This window comes from Neofelis nebulosa, chromosome 15 (genome assembly GCF_028018385.1).
Source record: "Neofelis nebulosa isolate mNeoNeb1 chromosome 15, mNeoNeb1.pri, whole genome shotgun sequence".
In the NCBI taxonomy this organism is placed as follows: Eukaryota; Metazoa; Chordata; class Mammalia; order Carnivora; family Felidae; genus Neofelis; species Neofelis nebulosa.
In genome coordinates, this window is record NC_080796.1 from 74,711,933 (window position 1) to 74,717,932 (window position 6,000).

The 6,000-nt window shown below is 58.6% G+C and overlaps 1 long non-coding RNA gene across 1 annotated transcript; it reads left to right on the plus strand.

The window, feature by feature from the left end:
* The first annotated feature begins 1,742 nt into the window (after positions 1-1,742).
* Positions 1,743-3,256, plus strand: LOC131495650 (uncharacterized). Its single transcript, XR_009254045.1, has 2 exons — positions 1,743-2,070; positions 2,392-3,256. It is a non-coding gene; the product is annotated as an uncharacterized LOC131495650 (long non-coding RNA).
* Positions 3,257-6,000: the final 2,744 nt, after the last annotated feature.

A 6,000-nucleotide genomic window follows, 5' to 3' on the forward strand; every position in this document is an offset into this window, starting at 1 on the left:
TCTGGGCAATGGGGTGAGGTGGGAGGGGATTCCCTGGTGAGTCCTGGGCCCAGAGCAGCTTCTGCTCTGTGTTCTTTTGGAAAATACAGCGTATATTTCCCACTTTATTAGTGACGTGAGCAGTTTTTCACAAGTTGGAAAATAGAGAACAGGAGTACAGAGGGGTGGGGCCTGCCAGCCGCCCCTGGGCTGACACCTTTGTCCCTTGCCTGCCAGCCTTTTGCTTGAGATTTTGTTTGCTTGCTGTTAGCTAGTGTGATAAGTATGACTCATTTCTGCTGTGTCCTTCTTTTTGCCTTTTAACTTCCATCTTATACTCTTTGTAAATAGCATTTTTAATGGCAGCCTAAGTGTCTCTCAGTTTGCCACTGTAAAGAGGAGGGGCAGAAATAAATAACAACATCCACACGCACACACTCAAGCACTCCTCAGTTGCTAAGCAGGGCTGATTGCTTCTTGGAACTTACAAACAACCCTGACATTGACTTTCAGTCAGCAAGCATGTATGGAGCGCCCGCTCTGGCCTGGGCCCTGGTTTAGGGCTGGGGGCTTCGTGCAGGACAGTAGGCGAGGGGCTCACATTGTAGATGAACTCGACATCTGCTTCCTTCGATTTTGGAGAATTTTCATGTTGCCACACGGAAGCCAGATTCTTCTGACCACTGGTCCAGTTCTCTCCCTGAGGGCGCAGGTGGCCAGAACCTGGTGGATCTGTCCCCTGGGGATTTTCCAACTCCAGAGGGGGGCCAGGCTCAGAGAGAAGGTGGAATTCTTCCCCTGGGAGTCCCCTCGGGGGAGAGGAGGTGGGGCAGGACGGGGCGTAGAAGGTAGTCGGGGCCTGGGTAGTGCTAAGAAGGATGGGATCCTGGCTTCTGCACAGAAAGCAGAAACACCAGGAGGCATTGTGTACAGGTGCCTCTTGCACCAAAAACTGACTAATCACTCCCGTCACTGTCCTGGGAGGCCCTGGGGACTCTGAGGTATATCCTTGCCCTAAAGTAATCTAGTCTCTTGGCAAATACGTAATTAGAATATAAGACAAGAGTTATAATAGAGGCATAAGAGACCACAGGCTGTGGGCTCAGCGGGGAAGGAATGTTTACTTGGGATGAGGGGGCCTTCACAGAGGAGGGGATACTTGAAACGGGTTTTGGAAGGTGAGTAGGCATGCACATCGAGAGAGGAGGGAGCGGGCAGAGGGGTGGGAGGCTGTGCAGGAGCACTCCGAGGGAGCTACAAGTACAGAATGGGTCTGGGGGGTGTGACAGGAGGTGAGAACAGGAGGTGGTTTGGGGTCCACGTTGCCAAGGTCATTGAGTCCAGGCTTGGGATTTTGACATCGTTCTGTGGCTCACTGATACTTGAATAGAGCACTAGGATTTGTATTTTATTTATTTATTTATTTAAAAAAAATTTTTTTTCAACGTTTATTTATTTATTTCTGGGACAGAGAGAGACAGAGCATGAACGGGGGAGGGGCAGAGAGAGAGGGAGACACAGAATCGGAAACAGGCTCCAGGCTCTGAGCCATCAGCCCAGAGCCTGACGCGGGGCTCGAACCCACAGACGGCGAGATCGTGACCTGGCTGAAGTCGGACGCTTAACCGACTGCACCACCCAGGCGCCCCTGGGATTTGTATTTTAGAATGTGGGTCAAGGAGGGGGAGCTGGGGGGGGGGTGGCTAGCTCCCGTGGGAGTGTGCGGGGCCAGGGGACGGTTAGACGTTGCTGGAGGAGAGCCGAGCCCCAGGCACGGGCAGGGAGGAGGCTGGGGGGGGGGGGGGTGCAGAAACGCCGCTTCTGCGTAGGGAATGCAGGACAGGAACAGACCTGGGGGGCAAACCAAGTACCGGTTTAAACAGGAGGTTTATGTTTCCCGAAGCACGGAGCGCTCTGGAAGCAGGATGGCCGCTCGTCCGTGTGGTCATGGAGCCAGTCCCCTTGCTTGTCCACTTTGCCGCCCTCAGCACCCTGGTCACAAGGTGGTGGCCTCGGCCACAGAGCTACATGCCCGAGGTGGGAGGGGTGGGGGTGTGAGGTCTTCTCCTTTTAAAGGCCTCTTTTTATCTGGTAAGGAAATCTTTTCTAGCAACTTCCTAGACCAATTAGCCTCAGGGGAAAAAACTGGCTCAGTGTTCAGGGCCCGACCTACACCTTCCAGGGAGGGGAAGGGACGCTCTGTCTGGGGCTGGGGCCCACCTCCCCCACATGGGGCCTACTCTGCTCCCAGTAGAAACCTGTTAGCCTGGGGGAGGGGTGGGCACCGAACAGAGCCCCGTGCCCCTCTGGGACTTCCACGGGAGGGTCCCAGGGGGCAGCCGGAGGGGGGTGGTCTGGAGCTCGGGAGGGGTGGGGGGCTTTGGGACATCGTGCTGAGCCTTGAGTCTCTAGGCAGGGAAGAAGAGACTGCTGCATGTAGGGCTAGGAGTCTCTCTGAGACGGAAGTGAAAGGGCCCCACCAAAACTGCCTCTGCTCTTGCTAGGACCCTCCCCCACACCTTACACACGCCTCCCGGAAGAGTGCATATCCTCCGGTGAAGGTCAAGGGGTCAGTGACCTCTTCCAGCACAGCAGTCAGCGCCTAAGGAGTGACAGGGCAGGCTCACGTTTTCCAAGACCACTGTCTCCCCCAGACCCCAGGCCAAAGTGAGACTCACTCTCCTCTCCTTCCCGAGTCTCCTGGATGCTCTGTTCCTGTCTACTCTCTCTGTCTCTAATGAGCTCTGTTCTCACTTCCTCTCGGCTCAAGTTTGAGCCCTGCGGCATGAAGCCGCGACCCTCTGGGCCGCTCCTGTGGGGCCCCCCTTCTGTGTCCTGGAACCCAGTCGGTGTGGGTGGGGGGAGGTCCCTGCTCTCAGCTCCCCAGCCTCGGGGCCCCCAGTGTGGACAGGCCCGTGCAGGTCGGCAGGAGAGCATTCGCCGGACAGGCCCATCAACCTCCTTTCCACCGCTGGCCGGAAGCTTTCACCGTGACATAGTTGGTACAAGGGCAGGACCTTAGGTGCTTTTATCTCAAAAGTGTTCCTTTTACACAGTTTTTTTCTGATTGCGGAAGGACTAGAGGATCAGCGCAGAAAACGTGGAGAAGCACAGAGGTGACAGCGGGCCCAGCCGGCCCCTTCCCCACAGCTCGGCAGGTTTTATGGCGAATGTCTTTGTGAGGCTGCGGTTTAATGCCCGTGTTACGGCCGGCTCGGAACCCCTTGCGTTTGTGTAACATTTTATGACCTTCCAGTGTGTTCGGCTGCGTATTTTATCACGTGCCATTTCATTTTTACAGACTCCTCACGTTGTGAGGTAGGCACAGGCAGGAATTGGGCCCCCACTGACCGGGCGAGGAAACCCGGGCGGGGAGAGGGGACGGAATCAGAGCCCACATGGGTACGCCGCGTGTGGCTGCCTCCTCCCTTCCGCACCTCGCTGCCTGCCTGCCCCGGGTGTGAAGGAAGGGCCTTGGCACCCAGTGCCGATTTGCTGTGGGCCAACGGAGGCAAGTGGATGGAAGGGGTGGAGAGGGGAGCTCCTTGGCACCAAAGCCCCTGGGCGGGGGGGGGGGGGGGGGGGAGGAGAGGGGACCCCAGGGGGCTTGTGGGACAGGCCGGGGAGACACAGAGCTCCAGGGCTCAGCCCGCCCTGGCCGATCCCTGCAGTACAGCTTACCTCCCACGCCACCCACATTTCTGGAGGCCGGTTTGTGTGCCAGGCACTTCCGGGGAGGCCGGTAATGACCTGCGAGCAGGACAGAGCAGGAGAGACGGGGCGCCCCAGCTTTAGAAATGAGAACACTCTTTAACCTCTCTGAGCCCCGGTACAGGTGCTGGGGTGCCCCAGGAACACACACACTGGTCCTACGGGGCGGTCCTTGGTGGACTCCCCAGGAGCACGGCTGCCCAGAGCCCTGAGGTTCATGGGGTGCAGACGAGTGGGGGGAGTCCCCAAGTAGGAATGGTGGGCAAGGGCATTCCATGGCCTGAGGGTTGGGACAGGCCACTCTTCCCTGAGCTGTGGGTGTGCCAGGAAGGACTTGGGGGGTCTGTGCCTCCAAGCCTGCTCTTCCCCTCCAGGCCTCTCACCGCCCCCCCCCCACCCCCCTCCGCTATGGGCTGGGCATCATCACCTTCACTAGTTGCGGGTCCTGGGGAGCTGGGTCTCACGGAGGAGGAGGGATTGGCTAAGAAAAGGTGGGGGAGGGACACACAGCCTGGTTGGGTGCAGGGAGGGCAGGAGCGTACAGAGCTGATGTGCAAGGCGGGTGCGTAAGTGCTGTGGGACCCGGCAGGAAAACTCCCCTCGGGCGTGAGTCCCTGCGTCAGGGAGGAGTCGGGTGGGACAGACATCCCGGAGGGGGCCTTTTACAGCAGTCATTTACAGGGAGGCTGGCTTCCCATGGGCCACGGACGGGATGTTCAGACGTTCAGATTGGGCCTCAGAGACAAGCAGGTGGGTTGTATTCTTTGGGGAGCCATAGGCTGAGGGAAGGCAGAGCCCAGAGAAGGTTTGGAGACTCCAGTGTGGGGAGGGGCGAGGCGTCCCAGGAATAATAATCAGCTCACGATGCAGAACCTTCTGGGTGCCGGGCTCCTTTGAAGCTCATTGTGTGCATTAATGTGCATCATCTTCACGAGCACCATATGGGGCGGGTAGCTGTAGTGTCCTCACTTTACCGATGGGCAAAGCTGGGAGTGCAGAGAAGTTAATGACTCCCCTGAGGTCACACAGCTAGTAGGTGGTGAAGCCGGAATCTGAACCGAGGCAGTTGGCTTGGGAGTCCTGCTGTGACCACTGTCCCATCCTGTCTGGCCGTTCTGGTGGCTGCTCCCAGAAAAGGTCAATGAATACTGGTCTAAGGTGCAGGCCACTGGGGACACAGAGACGCGAGGCCATTCTGGAAAGGATCTCTGTGGGATACAGTGGCTGTTAGGATGGGGAGGGAGGATGGGGCTGTCCTGTCAGCGTTGGGGGCCCAGGCAGGAGGCAGAGCTGTGGAGAAGCCCGCTGGCTCCCTGTCCCAGGCCTTCCCGCCGGGCCCAGTCAGGCAGGCGCTCCACCTGGGGCTCCTGATGCCAAGGAGGGACTCCGGACGTGGGGACTTGAGGACTGGCTTCCTGCTAGGCTGTTCCTGTGGTCTTGGCTGTGTCTCCGGCTGCCCCTCGTACCCTGGTCCCTGCCTGTCACCCAAGGCATGTTCCCAGCCTCTCCATCCATTGTATGAACTACTGAATTTCCTTCCAAAATAAACCTTTTCGGTTTTCAGCGGCCTGGAGTCCGTTTCTATTGTGGAAGCCAGAGGCTGGCCTGCAGGGGAGCTCTCCTTGAACGGGTCAGGTGTGAAGTGCTTGCGGGAAGGTTGAGAAGTTGCACATTCAGGGCCGGGCCGGGGCAGGGCTCTGAGATAGCAGCCTGGAGGTGGGGCCAGGAACCCGGTTGGAGGCCCTGGAGCCCATCCGGGAGAAGGCAGAGCAGCCTTGCAAGCAGTGCCTGCGGGGAGGGGGAGCCAGGCGGGCATCCAGGAAGGAGGGGACCAGGGAGACAAAATGCCGTTTTTGGGCTGGCCTCCTAGGACCTTAGTCATCCCAGAGGAACCCTCCGCCGTTTAAGCAAGAGCCAAGAAGGATTCCCGTGTCCTGCTGTGGGCCACGTGCCCGTTCCCAAAGCCATCCCTGTGCCTGGGCACTGCCGTGCTGGGTGAGGCTCAGGACACTGGATCACTCCCGGACCTGGAGGCGGGCTGGGGATGAGCAGTCCTACAGGAAAGCTGGGCTTCTGCCCCTGGGAGCAGCACAGAATAGAAGCGGGGCAGGCAAGCAGGTGTCCGTTAGGACAGCTTGGTGGGTGCGAGGCTTTCAGAATTCAGGGAGGGACTGTTTCCAGATGGAGAAATGTGGGCCCAGTTGTAGATAAAGAGGAGAGAACCAGTGGGCCCCCCCCCCTGCCCCGTTCAGGGAGCCTGGAGATGCATAGGGGAAACTGAGGAAGGGGGCCCCAGGAGGAACACGTGGG